This window comes from Schistocerca serialis, chromosome 2 (assembly GCF_023864345.2).
Source record: "Schistocerca serialis cubense isolate TAMUIC-IGC-003099 chromosome 2, iqSchSeri2.2, whole genome shotgun sequence".
NCBI classification, from domain to species: Eukaryota; Metazoa; Arthropoda; class Insecta; order Orthoptera; family Acrididae; genus Schistocerca; species Schistocerca serialis.
Genome location: NC_064639.1, coordinates 821,400,746 through 821,418,183, shown reverse-complemented (window position 1 = coordinate 821,418,183; position 17,438 = coordinate 821,400,746). Strand labels below are relative to the sequence as shown.

General features: G+C 43.9%; 1 protein-coding gene across 6 annotated transcripts in view; it reads left to right on the top strand.

Annotated features, from left to right (window-relative positions):
• The window catches only part of LOC126458070 (atypical protein kinase C), a 762,657-nt gene that overhangs the window by 516,219 nt on the left and 229,000 nt on the right, over nt 1–17,438 (top strand). The window lies entirely within an intron of this gene.

The window sequence follows — 17,438 nt, the reverse complement described above, 5'->3', positions numbered from 1 at the left end:
CCTACTCCTAGAGTTTGATGAGTATCTCTGTGACGCTGCCTCACTAAACAAACAAGTGGCTGAATGCGGCGACCTTCTTTCGATATGCTCTTTTTTTATGTCATCAGTCTTTAGACTTCTTCTCCATCTGTTGCTTTCTTCTGATAATCTTTGATTTTCACATAACCACAAGGGAAGGTCAAATGAAAATCTAACATCTGCCACAAAGAAACCGTGGAATACTTCCATTCAGAAGTAGTCACCGCACTCTTTAAGACAGTTATCCGGCTGGAAGACGAGACAATCTATTCCTGTTTCATAGAACGCAGACGGCCGCTGTGAGAACCACAACAGCACCCTCTCGTGCACATCCTCGTCCGAATGAAACCGACGCCTGTGAATGTTTGTCTTCAGATCGCCATAGATGTGAAAATCACGCGGTGAAGGATCCAAGGTGTGTGGAGGATGCTGCAGTGTTGCCCAACCCAACTGCTGAAGGGTAGCCGTCGTAAGATTGACAGTGTGGTGCTGGGCGTTGCCGTGCAACATGATGATTCTGTCCGACAGCATTCTGCCAGCCCCGATCCAAACGGCAAAGCCAACAGAAGAAACATTCCATATTTTACCCGCCAAAGACATCAAAGTAAGGTAAGGTGATGATGACTTCCTCCTTCGACTGCAGCGGCGCTCTGCCCGTCGAGTTCCTCGAGCGTGGAACCATAATCATTGCGCAGCACGTTGAAGAACTGCTAAGCGCCGTAAAGTCAGTTTCAATCGGACGACAACTGCAAGATTGGATCTGTCAGCGGCCGACCGCGTTCTACGAAGCAAGAGTTGTTCGTCTCGTCTCCAGTGGGATAAATGTCTTAACGTGTGTGTTGATTATTTCCGAATAGAACCATCCCATGATCCCTCTGTGGCGAGTGTGTGGTTTTTGTTCGACTATCCCTTGTATTTCACTCAAAAACCTCTTAAATTTTTTTTCTTGATAGTCTAGTCTCATTCTGTCTCTATTATTGTTCCCTTCTAACACTCCAAGCCTTCTATCATCGCCTAGTATTCTTCGAGGGCATACTTTCCAAATGCTACCATTTTCCTGCTCTCTCTCTTCTATTAAGTCTACCTGGTAAGGATACCTGACTGACTAGCTTTTTTCGCGAATGATGATTCTGTAAGCTGAATCCTCTTGGGTGAATTACGTTTCCATACGATTCTTCCAGTAATTATATAGCCGTCATTTTTACTTACGGCAGTTATTACATTTCTTGAACTCACTGTTCCCCGTGGAAGATATTTAACAAGTCCCTCCTCTCTTTTCTTTATTTCATCACTTTCAGTATGCGCTAATATCTTGAACTGAGATTCTGTGCAAGGTAGTCGGTTCTTTCAAAAATTCTCTGTGTTCTCCTTACACGCAGGCAAAAAGAGTGCGATGTCAGCAAGCCTCTTCATTCCTATCTGTTCTTGACAACATTTCTGGGTCTCTGTCAGTGAACTATTCGAAACACTTAGCTTTGTAGCAAATTGCTAGCTGTCAATAACGTATTGATAATTTATTTAATGCGCTACTACAAATTTGTTTTGCGCCTATCTGTAGACAGTTATATACAGAGATAATAGACGACAGTTAGTATAATACTTAATGCATGTGAAAGACATAGAAATTTTTAATGCAACATTGCGAGATATTTGTATCAGTTGCTGGAAAAAGAGCAATTTGTTGCTTAATCGCCACATTCCACAGTTGGCACAAATATCTTACAATCTTGAACTTCAAGGAAAGGTTAACTGCATGCGAATTGGTTTTCGCATAGGATTAGATAGAACGTGGAGCTACGTAGAAACAGTCAACATAAAAGTTACATTTTACTACCCTGAGTATTTTACTAACTGTAAACTATAGTTCGTGTATGCAGCTGCATGTTAGTATTGGTGCAAGCCTGACATTGGTAGTGGTATCCGGCAATTATAAAATTCTGAATATCTTGCAGTTTGTCCCCTTCAGTAACTGTTTCTCTGTTCCATTAAGGTTTCTTCGACGCATGTGCTACGAAGGCATTATGTCACTCGTCGGCATTGACTTACCGCAATCTTGTTCTCGTTAGGAATTACAGAGTGGAACCTTTGTCTTGCTGAGACTTCCTCGCAATTCAGTGTCATGAAGAAAATGTATTATGTATCATTTCAGAAAAAGGATCCTTTATTATGGATGCAAAACAGTTTTAGAGATAACCAGCCTTAAAGCCTAAAATATTTTACTGTTAATGAAATCGTGAAAGACAATATGTGGTGGTATGTAAGAGCCGTAAGGGTACTAAAATTAGTAGAAGAAAGTAGGTTTCAGCATTAGGTGTTTTGACGAACCCAGAGTTATGCCAATGAACGAATTGTAAATCGTAGCAGTTTCCGCTAGAAGCTCACAGCTTCCAATAGTTGTGGATTTTGGAGTTATTAGCTTGTTTTGCATGCCCACATTCGTACTTATGTTTCCTGTAGTTGCACATAGACGTCATAAGACAGGACATAATTTCTGGATGTTTTCTGACGACAGTAGCAGCGTACATAGGCGGATTTGAAAGAAGACCTGAAATTAATATTCGAAGCTTCTGCTGATACATGATAGATTACAAATGGGCGTGGGTTACGAATGGAATGTGGCACAGCTCATTAACAGCGAATCGCTGATACTGCCACTGATTATTCATACACTTACAGAGATATCGGAACTTTTAAGGTAGTACTATCGTTTACGGAGGTTTTCAGTTTGACCCGCAAGTCACTAATGTATTGCTTAACGCATCATTGGTTTATTTCAGTCCTGCATCATGTTTCATTGCACCTGTGTTCTACTTTTGATGCTTTCTGGTTGTTCGTACACATTCAACCCTTCCTAATTATACTGTTAATAATTTTGTCACCATACATAACTAGGGCTGTCAAAGTAGCGCCTTGGACATAGGCCGAGAATGCTGAAGTGTATCTCCCAAGTTAAGGTAGCGAATGGGCATCACTCAAATTACTGGGAAGTAGAAGCTTCAGATGAGGATTATATTCTAATTACATAAGCATCTGTACATCCCGACGTAATTTCTTTTCGCAGGAAACCTGCAGGCGCTATCAGATTAGTGAAGAGGCAGGTCTCTCGCCGACTCTGCTGAAAGCAGTGGGCCTGGAGCTAATTGAATTTTTAATGCTTGATGTTTCAAGGAGGCAGAAAAGAAAGTATGACGACTTTTACTTAGATATTCTGCTTCAGTTTCTGCGTGAGCTGCGATGTGATTCGTAGACGGCTTATGAAAGAGATATTAAAGACTAGATTAAAAATTTATCAAAGCATTCGACGTCTGATCCAGTACTGCACATCATGGGAAAAAGCAATTAAATGTGTTGATTTTAACAAGAATGTCTTTGAAGGCTGTGTTCGACATTCCTTTGGTTCAGCTACAGACAGCAATTAAAGCAGGCTAAAAGTGAAGCCATGAGTCACAATAGTGCGAAACTTTGATTAGATCCAGCTTTGATTTAGATTTTCTTTCAATTTTGTAAAGTCAGTCCTCCCAGCGCCAGAGGCGACTTTCGTCATGATGCTGTTTCTTATTTTTTTCCTTTTCGGAAGTGGGTTAATGTTCAGTTTCACTAGGACAGAAAACCATAGTGTACCAGAGAGAAGTTTCAGTGACAGTGACGATAGCGTGTTGGATGCGTACTGAGGACGACCTTGTGTCCCATGCAGCTTGTTTTCAATTACGATCATCACTTTTTCTTGACCAAACTAGGCTGCGATTTGGTTAAGTCGCTGGACTCACAGTAAAGAGGACGGGGATTCAGATTCCAGTCATGTACCAAAGTAAGGAATTTTAGCGGTTTTCCTTAGTGGCTTGACGCGAATGTTGGGATAGTTCCTTTGGAAAAGGGTCAGTCATTTCTTTCCCTAATCTGAGCTTGTACTCTGTCTCTAATGACCTCGTTGACTGGATGTTAAATCATGATCTTTCTATCTTCACTTTTTGTTGTATATTTCCATACACTGTGAGGCAAATAATCGTTCTACTACTTTCCAATTTGCTTTGGAGAACTCATATATCTTTCTCACATTTTGCAGTGCACTTACCGTTATATGTGGAAGTAGTTGTTTGTTTTATGAGACGGCGAACTAGTTTTATTGCAGGAATCCAAACGCCGCTTTGTGGATTCTGAAAGTTTGACGGACCTCGCGAAAGTCAGGCCAGACTAACAAAAGTATTTGAAATAAACAGTGGTTGTGCTGCTTCACGATTTCGTCGGTGTGTGTGTGTGCGGGGGGGGGGGGGGGGGGGGGGCGCAAACGTCAAATGTTCCTAGAAGACTTCTCCTTGAATACACGACGCAGATCGCAGTGGTGACAATTTCTCTAGCAGACGGAATAGAGAGTGAGTGATGATCACTATGGTTACAGAGGGAGAAAAAGACAAAAAAGAATTTTTTATTCACAAAATATTAAAGGGCATTTTCGTACGCTCTGACTGCGCAGCTTCTTGGTTGGTGATGAACTTACTTGTCCAGTTCGATATTATTGCGTCAAACTGGATAAAGGAATAATTTCAGCTTAGTCTATCGAGAGGAGTCAATCAAAGCCGATACCTTCACCAAGTTGTACGTGATCAGAAAATCAAATCGACACTAGCTCGAAGTGTCTTGGGGAAACCACAGGAAGAATCGATGAGGAAATCTGAGGAGAATTATTCCCTGTCCTCCCGTTACTCTTACGTGTCCAGTGTTCTAACCACTGCATCACGTCGCTCATTATTAAAGACAACTTACGTTATTATGAACAGTCTTTCATGTTATCTGCAAGAAGCATTAACGGCATTACTTTTTCGTAACTCTCGCATGTGATAACGATAGCAACGTAACCACTGCTGAAACTACACAACATATTCAGTCAGTGCATTGCCTTCTGTGGGTGATGGAAATTTGTGGTAAGTCCCTGTGGGACCAAACTGCTGAGGTCATCGGTCCCTAGGCTTACACACTACTTAATCTAACTTAAACTAACTTATGCTAAGAATAACACACACACACGTCTGAGGCAGGACTCGTATCTCCGACGGGGGGAGCCGCGCGAACCGTGGCGAGGAGCCCCTAGACGGCGCGGCTACCCCGCGCGACTGTGGGCGACGAATCCCTATCAATGTAGTGCGAATGACTTTTACATGTCTGGAAAGCAAAAGGAGGCGGCTTAACTCAACGTCATGTCGACTACTCGGTCATTAGAGAGGGAGCACAGGCTTGGGTAGAAGAAGGAAATGCGCGAGGTCCTTTTAAAAGCCACGGCGTTTATCTTAGGCGAATTAGTGAAAATCAGCGGAAACCATCATTGGTAAGGTTAGACGGGGGATACTAACAATCATCCTACCTAATGCTTGTCCATCGCCTTCACCGCTGAGCCATCTCGCTGAGTGTTTCAGAGTCAAGAAGGGGCAAGTCTCACCACTGACTTTGTGGCGTTCGCAGTTTCAGAGTGTCAGTAATTCCCCATATATCAGTCAGTTGTCCTGGGTCGACAGTTGGGTTATGTGATAGCTTTCCTCTTCGAGATACTACAGCTTTGCTTATCTTCGCCGTTACGAGAAAAACCATCCCAGATACTGCGCTTACTTAGATAAGATACTTTTTATCATTTTGGTCGAATACAACAGCCGTACTCTTGACTAATCTTAACGGCAAACTAAACAAGAAACACTGTCAGTACCGTAGAGGTACGCACGCCATGCGTGACTGCATGCAGAGAGGCAGTGTTAATTGTAGTAGTGTAACGAAGACTGCCCAGTGGCGTTTTCTGGTAACCACGTGTCACCGACGATTGAGTCACGCGATAGACTGCTCGTGGAATGTCTGGCCACACAGATAAGATACGGGATTGGGAGTCAGTGGCTGGCGCATCGTCGCCTCCGGCGCACATGATTTGCGGCGACTGGCAGTGCCTGATCCCTCCCCGGACTCGCCATGACTGTAAGTTGCCGTACACTTCGTTTGTCGCTTACCTCGTCTAGGGCGAGTTCCCTCCTGTTTCCTTGAGCCAGCGGCATCACTGGTCCACCGTTAGACAGTGTTAGTTGCCATTATGGGACCGTGCAATGCTTGCTGCCATCGCAGTACTTACGGCTTGTTGCGAGTTCTCTAGTGAATACGTACGTCATCCTGCTCCTTACCCGCTACCATGTCGTTACACACAACCAAAAGACAGAGAACGTTATGTTTCCATTATTTTTATGACCTCAGCAAAGACAACATGTTATTCTTAACGCAGAGGGATTTTCAGACGCAAAAGTAACTTCGCGCGAGCCCCAGTGGAGTGTTAGAGGTCCATTATTTTTCACGGTATCCATACTTATAAAAATGTGTGTGTGTGTTTTCTTTGTTTGTTTTACATCTCCTGACGACTGGACCGATTTCAACCAGACTTGGTATACATATACATAACCATCAGGCGACAATCGCTGTGGGGGTAAGAACCACCTACCTATCAAAGGGCTGGGGCTGGGGGTTGAGGTGAGAAAGAAGCGTATTCCTTGACGCATAAATTCCCAGACTTCATTCATTGAGTATTTGAGAAAGAGAACATTTAACGACTTGGAACAAACTTTATACAGGATTTCAAACCTTTACGAAATTTTTTCTCTCTGACAGACACTACAAAACGATGAAAGGAAAAATGTTTAAATGTTTATCGCTTACTACTTTTCCGCTGTACATGCAGTGAAAGCAACGCGTGAGGTAGGGCGTTGTATTTTATTACTTATTTACCGCTACCTGTACTCGCGACACATTTTAGAGACAGTACCGCTGAAAGTACTTGAAAAAAATATATCATTCTACGACATACAATTCAGGAGATGTCAGAAACAACGAGATGCTTGAAAAACTGCCGCAAAATGCTTGACGTTTAAGTTTATTATTTATTGGCTACTAACCTGTTCATAATAAATTTTGCAGAGAGTATCTACCTATTCCACTGAATGTACCTATAATATTATAACATTGTATGACATACAGCTGAGGATATGTGACGCCATAAACAGAGATATGCGTGAAAAACTGCCGCATCGTGCATGGCGTTTAAATTTATTACTTCGTTGCTACTAACTCCATTCGTAACACATTTTGTAGACGGTATCCACATATGCCGCTGAATGTACCTACAATATTGTGTCATTGTATGACAAGTAGCTCAGGATGTATGACGTCATAAACAATAAGCGCAAGGCCAGACGCTGTATCATACGGACGTGGACGCACAGCTATTGATAAATACCTGGGCAACGCCGGTTTTCTCCGCTCGTGTGATATATATAATCTTACAGAATCCTCGGTAGACCAATGCTGGTATGTTCCTCGTCACTCTGGGACCCGTATCAAATTGGCTTGATAGAGGAAGCAGAGAAAATTTAAAGAAAAGCAGAACGTTTCGTACAAGTTTATTTAGTAACCACGAAAGCGTCATCATCCAACTCGGAGGGCGCACGCTACAAGCGAGACGACGTGCATCTCGGGTGTGTTTCACTGTTAAAATTCCGAGAGGTTACGTTCCTAGAAGAGCCAACCAATATATAGCTTTCTCCTACGCATATCTTGCGGAAAGGCTATTAAAGTAAAATCAGAGGGATCGAGCTCTTACGGAGGCGCAACACAATCGTTTTCTCCGTGGATCATTCGCGACTGGAACAGAGAAGACGGTAAGAGCCAGGGGTACACAGTGTAGCCTCCGCCATAAACCATAAGCTGGCTTGCGGAGTATAGATGCAGATATAAACGGAACTACAGAACAGCAGTATTACCAAATCACTTCGAGTTTGCGCGGGGGGGGGGGGGGGGTTCCATGAACTTACTGAACTTACTCTTCTTCCCCTCTGGCCAAACTGCCTATGCTGTCTGTGTCAGTATCAAGGGCGTACCCTGTAACTAGGGGCTGATGGGAGGGGGGGGGGGAGGGGTGAGAGGGACACGACACGACAGGGAAACGTACATGTTCTACACTGCCGGCAACATAACGGTGCCCATAGACAGTCAGCGCTCACTATATCTGCTTAACGGCGCCGCCGCCCCCGGCGGTAATAGCTCGGGGGGGGGGGGGGGGGGAGGTATTGGTGTATCTTCGTCATTATTTGAGTGTATAAATGGTGCAGTGTAATTCGGTCCCTTTCGTTGCTGTTGAACTGTCATACATTATTCCAGCGTAAAGTTAAATCTTACTGTTCGTCGCGCCATCGACTTCTCTTTTTTTCCATAACAGAGTTCTGCTGACGTGAGGCATGTGACGTTTGAGCGAGCAATCGTAATCACGGTTGTTGCCTAAATAAATGTAATTTACCCACAAAACAGGTGCCGTGCAGAACCTCCGGCTCTCGCGCTGTGTGTTTATCGAGTACTGTTCACCAGTTCGGGAGCTCTGCCGTGTGTTATTAACGCAGGGGACGAAGGAAATTGAAAAAGAGCTTCGTGAGATTTGTTTTGTCAATGTGAGGGCGTCGCTGAGGTGCTCAAGACTAAGTGGGAGAAGCTGTAGACAAATGTAAAGGCTTGCTGTGGAAATTTCGAAAGCGTATGTTCCAATTCGAGACAAAAATGTTACTTCCTCTCACGTATATTCTACATCATAATAAAAGCCGCTAAAATAAGGGAAATTCGGGCTTGGGCGGAGTCGTAGCGACAGTTAAGCTTTCCACGCACCATCAGCGACTGGAATTTACAAGTGTAATATAGTATCTGTACGTAATGCGAATTATTTTTTCTCAGTCAATTTCGATTGAGAAAATGCGCAATTTTTTGTGGGACGTCGTGGAATTTTCTCGCTTCAGCCCTTGTAGTTTCATGAAGTTCCGTCGGGTGGCGGCGCTAACGTAGCCTTCAAAGTGGCGTGTCCGCAGCTCGTGGTCTCACGGTCGCGTTCTCGCTTTCCGAGCACGGGTCCCTGGTTCGATTCCCAGCGGCGTCAGGGATTTTCACCTGTCTCGAGATGACTGGGTGTTTGTGTTGTCCTCATCATTTCATCATCATCATCATCATCATGAAAGTGGGGAGATTGGGCTGAGCAAAGGTTCGGAATTTGTACGGGCCTTGATAACCGAGCAGTTGAGTGCCCCACAAGCCAATCATCATGATCATCATCATCATCATCACCAAAATGGCGTCTGTAATGGAGGTGCGTTCCAGGCAGAAACGTGTCAGTAAGTTTTTTCTGGCGGGAAACCTGAGCATCACAGATACTCACAAGCGCCTGCAGAATGTCTTTGTAGACGTGACATTGAATAAAAACACGGTGAGCCGGCCGAAGTGGCCGTGCGGTTAAAGGCGCTGCAGTCTGGAACCGCAAGACCGCTACGGTCGCAGGTTCGAATCCTGCCTCGGGCATGGATGTTTGTGATGTCCTTAGGTTAGTTAGGTTTAACTAGTTCTAAGTTCTAGGGGACTAATAACCTCAGCAGTTGAGTCCCATAGTGCTCAGAGCCATTTGAACCAAAAGCACGGTGAGTTGTTGAGCGAAGCGTCTGTCATCATCGCTACAAGATCGCACAAACCTGTCCGAAAGCCCGTGTAGGCCTACTGGCCGGCCGCAAAAGGCTATGGAACGTGCGGGGAAGCTCTCGTTCAGTTTGTTCGTCGTTACAAAAATGCGAAGGAACATCTGCTTCCCTATCATAACACTAGGTCTCACCCAAGTCTGCGCACTCGAGAGGACCTCACAAAATTTTATTGCACTGTTCTTCCTCATCCACCCTGCAGTCCGAATCTCGCATTTTACGACTTCCATCTGTTAGGTCCAATCAAGGATGCCCTCCACGGGAAGCAGTACGTTATTAAGGGGGAGGTTATTGATGCAGCAAGACGGCATACAGGCTCTTCCATTAGGGTGGCGGAAGGTCGTCCCATTGAACGGAGGTTATGTTGAAAAATAGGGTTTTGTAACCAAAAGAATGGGCAATAATGTAATGCAGTGGAATCTTGAATGAAACCAACCTGCTTTCAGAAAAAAGTGCGTTGCATTATTTTTTGAACACCCTTCGTACTGTGTGTTCTGTGTTACACACTTCACGGTAGCCTTCGGAGTATTAATGCAGCCGTAGATCTAATAATTTAGATTGTTTTAGTGAAAGCTGTTTGAGGCTAAAACAGTCATTCTTTAGACGGTTTTCAGTATGGGACCAATGTAAAGGCTTACTGTTGCACTGCAGTACTTTCGTCGTGTTAGGAGTTCTCCAGCGAACACCTGCTCGACGTGTTCCGTCTCCACCCGATGTCGTTTATACACGACAAGGGACAGAAACATAATGTTTCGAATATTTAATGACCTGAATAAAGGAAGGAAGCAGCACAGAATTACGAAATTGCTTCATGTTTCAAAGAAAAATAATATTCCCTTTCTTCTACCTCATGTCAGAGAACAGCATACATGTCTCGTGTAACCCAGAATCATGGATGTACCCAGCATCCTAGCTTGTTTTGAGGGGTGTGGAGGGAGGAGGAAGGCGAAGTATAGTTGTCACAAAATAAAACTAAAACTTGAAACTTTTGAAATCGGGGGTTCATGACAGTATTCACCAATTAATCAAATGCTGCCCTTTACAACAGCTACCTAGTGCCGGTCAGTAGTATAGTTTGTATCGGTTTTGTACGTATTATGTAGCTGTTAGGAATGTAACGTTCACGCTCATGTCAGTAATTTTATATTGACATTTTAGTAGTTTTCGACATTGACTTAACACGAGGAAAAAACATTGCGAATTGACGGGACAACACTACTGGAAGCTTTTAGAACGGAGAGGGATTTGGCGTTTTCAGTTTGAAAGGAAAATATCAGCGATCGTCGAAATACTGTGGTTTGAAGAAATCACGACAAAATTTATCTGGGTGCTCGTCTGTTGCTAGTCACTAGGCATTGAATGTTCTGGCTTTCTACAAACTGGTGCTGAGCTAACGCGACTGGCTGTATTGCTGGGCAGGTTGTGAGGTCGTCTTACAAAGATCTCTGGATGTTAGTTGCCGTCCCCTGCCCCTCGCTGGGTTCACCGCTTCTCAAGACCATGTTGTTTCGGCATCAATATCTAGGTGAGTTAGTGGAACATGTTTATGTTCCACCAACTCACCTAGACATTGATGCGGAAACAACGTTGTGAGTGGAAGGATACTAGCATTCGCCTGAAGCGATTCAGGTTAGTCATGGACAGCACCAATCAGTGTAGTCGGACGAGCGTTAGAAACCAGTTCCCAGCGAAAAAGAGTTCAGTGTCTTAGACACATTGCTGTTTTGCTCGGCTGTAAATGAGTTGAGTGCTCACAGAACTGTTAAGGAATAGTCATTGCATCTTTCTTTGAATTGTACTGTATGATGTAACCGTTGTACAACAAATGGCTTTAGTAAATTCTTCTCTCGTCCTCTGTCGTCATTAGTTTCGATACATATTCACTCGCGGAGGAAAAAGATTATAGTTAGCTTTCTACAATTCGTGCTTACAACGTGTACGTAGTACTGCAGAATAATAGTAAGGGATGCCTCCCCGGAGAGCCTTATTGCTATTTTATGGCCGTTATGTAACCTAATGCCTGACTTGGAAATTCTGTTTGCTATATAAGACAGGTTGCACCTCACCTTTGGATTCGTACGGATACACGATTCGACGGTTCGATATCTATGCGTTTCGCATTTCCTTTGTATTTATTAAGGGAAATTGCTGTCTGGAATTGTGGCTTTCCTTGGGGAGCGCTCGTACCTGCGACGGCACGTCCCAGCAACCGAGGCAATTTCCTGCCGCCGTTCCTGTCACCTGACGGCTCCAATCCCATCGCTGCGTGTATCCGATTAAAGCGCACCCGCACACTTGGCGTAGAGAGAACGGCTTCCAATCTCGCATTTCGGCTCCTCGGCGTTTCCGAACCGTACACTCCCTTCCAGAGGCTAACAACGGCATCATTTTTACACTACTCTCCACCTTACTATAGTGACACTCGTTATTAGTGTATTAATTTACAACGCTCAGTATAACCAGAGCATTGACCACTTCCTGATAGGAGATTACGCCATTGCGCGACACGTCTCCGAATACCTGTTTTATGTATAGCTGATCTACACATTATTGTCTTCGCTGGTGAAGAATATGGAGTACATCTGACTCGCACACCAGGTAATCGTTTTTGTCATAAAACATAAATTTAGCATCTAAATTTGCGTACATAATCGGCAAGCCGCCGTACGGAGCGTGGCGGAGGGTACCATATACCTCGCCGTTTCCTTTCCTGTTCCTCCAACAGATAGCGCGAGGGAAAAACAACTATCTATATTCGGCGTGTGAGCCCCAGTTTCTCATGCCTTATCTTAGTGGTCATTGCGCGAATGTATGTTGGCGGCGGTAGGATCGTTCTGCAGCCAGCTTCAAATGCTGGTTCTCAACATTTTGTCAGCAGTGTTCCTCGCAAAGAACGTAGCCTTCCATCCAGGAGTCCCCATTTAAGATCCAGAAGCGTCCCTGTAATACTTGCGTGTTGTTCGAACCTACCGGTAACAGATCTAGCAGCCCGCCTCTGAATTGCTTCGATGTTTTCTTCTAATCCGACTTGGTGCGGATACTAAAGGCTGGGGCAGTACTCAAGAATGGATCGCACTAGCCTCCTATATGCAGTCTCCTTTACAGATGAACCGTGCTTTCGTAAAATTCTCCCAATAAACCGAAGTCCCCTTCCCTGCCACAATCCTCACATGATCGTCTCATTTGATGTCGCATGGTACGGTTTTATGTCCATTTAAACTAAACTAAACTAAACTTAACTCCGTCCGAACAGCCCTTGGAAGGCCGAACGATACCGACCGGCCGCCGTGTCATCCTCACCCAGAGGCGTCACTGGATGCGGATTGGAGGGGCATGTGGTCAGCACACCGCTGTCCCCGCCGTATGTCAGTTTACGAGACCGGAGCCGCTACTTCTCAATCAAGTAGCTCCTCAGTTTACCTCACAAGGTCTGAGTGCACCCCGCTTGCCAACAGCGCTCGGCAGACTGGATGGTCACCCATCCGAGTGTTAGCCCAACCCGACAGCGCTTAACTTCGGTGATCTGACGGGAACCGATGTTACCACTGCGGCAAGGTCGTTGGCTTTATGTCCATTGCTTCTTTAAAATTTTGACAGTTGTGTTGGCCTTCATATTTACCTCATTGACAGCCCCTTCTTAACTGTGATTGCTTAAATCAGCGAATTATCGCAGCACTTACCTTTTCACGACTTAAAAGAAGGATGGAAATGCACGTAGTTCTTTAAAAAATATGTTTAATTGCTCAGTACAGTAAATTGAGTATCTAAAATAAAGCAAACTTTGTTTCAGTTTCACCCCTATCAGTTGTATACATTTCTCACAGTATCTCATGGCTTTTTTTTTTTTGTGTCGTTTAAGGTGTGCAATCGTGTCTCATATTTCATAAGCGGTTTGAAATATCGAAACAGTTTTCTGGAATATATCATACAGGAAGTGGTATTGCTTTGTGGACATAATCTGACCTTATAGACGATGAAGCAACCATTTTTAAGGGAACTGCATGTTCTTTAACTGAATTACATACCACTGTATCGTTTCAAAGCAGTAGTATAATGATAAGGCACTCCCAGACTTTCAAATTTAGATTGTAAGGCTTTGTTTTGGCAGACTCCTTTTTCCCTGTACAAGAGTCCCTGGGAGACTACCGGCCCGCCGCCATCTCTTCGAATTCACGTTTACCAAACTACAGTCCAAATTACCTGCATTTGTTGTGGGTTAGTACTCCTTATAGAAAGGTGTGCTAGTCCTGCAAGATATACAAGAGAACTTTTGTGAATTTCGGAAGGTAGGAGAAATCTGGTGAAAGTGAGCTGAGAGGACCGCTCGTGAATCATGCTTGGAAAGCTCAGTCGGCAGAGCAGTTGATCGCAAAAGGCGGAGGTTCCAGGTTCGAGTCTCAGTCCGACACATAGTTTTAATCTGCCAAGGAAAATCAAATCGGCGCACCGCCCGCTGCAGAGTCAAAAATCGTTCTGTTTCACAGAAGGTATCTTGGTACTCGGTTCACTGGTACCCCTGATAGGGATAGGATTATGTCCAGTGTTGGGCTGATCATAAACCGCCCCTGCCGAAGCACGGGAGTGAGCGTGTGGGATTGTGTTGGGCCTGTGCGTTGGCGGCTGTAGCGGAGAGTGTGGGCCAAGGTCGCGCGCTGTGCGCCAGCGGTGGGCGTGGCCGGATCGATGGGCGGAGGCGGCGGGGAGCGCGTGCGCCGGGGCCGCTGGGGTCCGAACCCGGCACCCACAGCACGGCACCCGCTCCTTCCCCATACACCAGCGGACTACCCTGAAATTCAAGCGAATGGCACAAATTTGTGCAGTTTCTGTTGGGATGTGACACGAGTAAAGATGTGTGCGCACAAACTCTGAAAAAGGCAGTATGTAGAATAAAATTTCATAAATAGTACCACTTGCAGCATTTTTATTATTTTACTGAAATCTGACATATATTACCTAAGCGTAATATTAAAAATGAGTGGTCTGTTCTCTCTAACACATTCACTAGAAGTTTCGAAAGTAAATTTTCTACAATTGAGAGGTGTAACACAGTAGATAGTGTTGCAACCTGGTACTATTCATAATCATATCTTCTGAATTATACCAGAGATATTTTAAATTATAAAAATAAAATTTTTTCTGAACTACAGAAAGAAATTTGGCGAGAGTGATCAATATTTATTTTAATTTTTAAAGCATTAGCAAACCCATTTGAAGCTGTAATACATATTCATGATCTGAAATATTAGGTTACTTTTGGTCTTAAACTGATTAGTTTCAACAATACCGACTCATTCAGGTTTGCAACTCTCACAATAAAATACGTTTTTTCTTCGCACTTACTTTCACACTCCGGATATGAAGCCCTACATATTTGAGGAAGTTAACCATTTTTGCTTCTGAACAACTTCTCAGATTTTGCAGAACCATATTATGATTTTCTGTTTTGCTGGTTTAAGCTTTTGTAGGACTACTTTTGTAGTTCACAGATTCTTTGTCAAGGCGGAGCCTCTTTTAAGGACTACCTGTGATCCCAACAACAGATATTGCTCTGTTTCTTGTTCTCTTTCGTAGAGTTCGGGTAGAGGCGATACCGCCACTCTCCTTTTTGTTTTGTGCGAACTGAAGGCCCAACAGTGCATAATTTCCATTAGTTTGCTTGATCTTCCCGGGAGTTCTTGATTTGTCTGTTGCCGCGCGGTTTGAGCTGCCATGTCACAGATTGCGCAGCCCCTCCCGCCGGAGGTTCGAGTCCTCCCTCGGGCATGGGTGTATGTGTTGCTCTTAATGTTATTAGTTGCATAAGTTACTTCAAGTAGTGTGTAAGTCTAGGGACCGATGACCTCAGCAATTTGGTCCCTTAGGAATTCACTCACACATTTGATTTGTCTGTTGACTCATTTCTTATTCATCGTCTCTAGCTTCTGACCATCAATTGGACTCAATCGCCACGAAGTCCGAAACTCGGAAAATGTGTAGCTCCAGTGGGCAGATTCCTGTTTTGGAGAAGGCACTGATAGCATTTTGTACAGTCGCTTCTCTGCCGTGTGACTCTCTCTAAGAGCTTGTCTAACTAATATTACTATAAATTTGTGCGAAGCCCTTTGTCAGCTGCTTAAATGTAATAACCTGCGAATAGCTTAAAATTGGAACGAATAGTGGCTGTACCATGTGTGTTACACGGAGGCAGGTAGAGCATACCAAGATTACAGCAGGCAACACATGTAGTGGTACAATTGTTAGATAAATAATTAGGTCAAATAATTGGTAAAACTTGTCTAGTGAACATTATTTTGAAATGTACAAGCGCAGTATGTAAGAAAAGTGATCGTACAATTTATAAGATGACGCCTTACTTTTAAAAGTTACTTCTTAGTGCACGGAGACTAGAGTTATTTTAACTTTTTTCTTCGCTGTATTATCAGTGAATAAGTGTAGTTGTATGGTATATAAATTATAGGTAGATTTTACGCATGGATAATAGTGCAGATACTTGGCTTCACAGACAGATATTTATTTCATCGGAGCACAAAACGGACTTGCGTTACTCGACGTCAATAAATACCAACGGCCTGTCGAACTGGTCGCCTATAATAGCTAGATATAACCTGGTACACATTCTGTTCGACATGCGGCATCACCATTGCGGCAGATATTTTGCTGGATTTGTTAGCAGCGCAATTTAAAAGGTGGTACGTCGAGAGGTGACGTGGCAAAGGGTATGTTGTCATTTCACTGGCCATTGGGAGTCTTCTCCGGTGAGAAAAAATAGTTGTGAGATAGTTAATTAAACTTTTCGTCGACATGATGTTCTGTTAGCCCTAGTGACAACGGTCCCAAACTGAGTATTGCCCGCCGGAATTGGGTCTTTGCCAGAGAAGCTTCCACGAAGAGCGACATGTGTCGTCACCTGTTCGTTCACAAAGTGCGTCAGCATTACGAAGGCACTCATTAAACTCCAGTGGCAGACGCTAAAAGAGAGGCATTGTGCATCATGGAGAGCTCTACCGTTGCAGTTTCAAGAACAGTCAAAAAACATACGATTACTTTATTCAACGCAAATCGCGTGAAATGATGGGAAAAAGTAGAGAAATTATGTCTTGTGCGGAGATTTGCCGACATGCGTTCTTCTCAAGCACCACTCGCTGATGGAACAGGGGAGTGGCGGAACAGATAATGGTACCGGAAGTACCCTTCGCTACACACCGTAAGGTGGTTCCCAGAGCATACATGTAGATTATAGGCTTCGCGCGAGTTATGATTATGCAGAAATGGGGGAGGGGAGAGACGGAGTAACATGGCCTTTACAAAAGAACGCGCCTGAAATGATTTAGCGAACTATGGAAAATTAAGTACGTGCGAACGGGGTTTGAACAGAGTTGTTGTCGTACACAGCCTCTATCGGACTCGGATAACATGCCGGGTATGATGTGCAAACAAACGTTCATATTGATGTGTTCCAGTTTCATTACCATTCATGGATGCTTGTAAGGGAAGACGGGAAGCCGTAGATTAACTTCCTGTTGAAATACAGCTCATCACACGCAAGTAGAAGAGCTGAGACGCAATAAGCCGTGGCGTTTCGAAGGAACCATCTCAAAAATCTCTAGTAATGATTTAAGAGAGCCACAGGTGACCTATAACCCCATTGAGTGGTCTATGAAGTTTATAAATCTCGCTCTTCCTCAGTTTCGGTCCAGGTAATTAACCTCACTCTTCTTCAATTTAGATCCGAGAAATTACGTTCTGCGACATGTTTTTATATTTTTTTGTTTCAATGATTTGAAAATCACAATTACATCGTTGTATAATCGGTTTCGTTTGAGACTGCAACCATCTTAATATCATATTATTGTCGTGACAGTAAATTAAGAAATTACTGCATGTTCATCTACAAAGAAC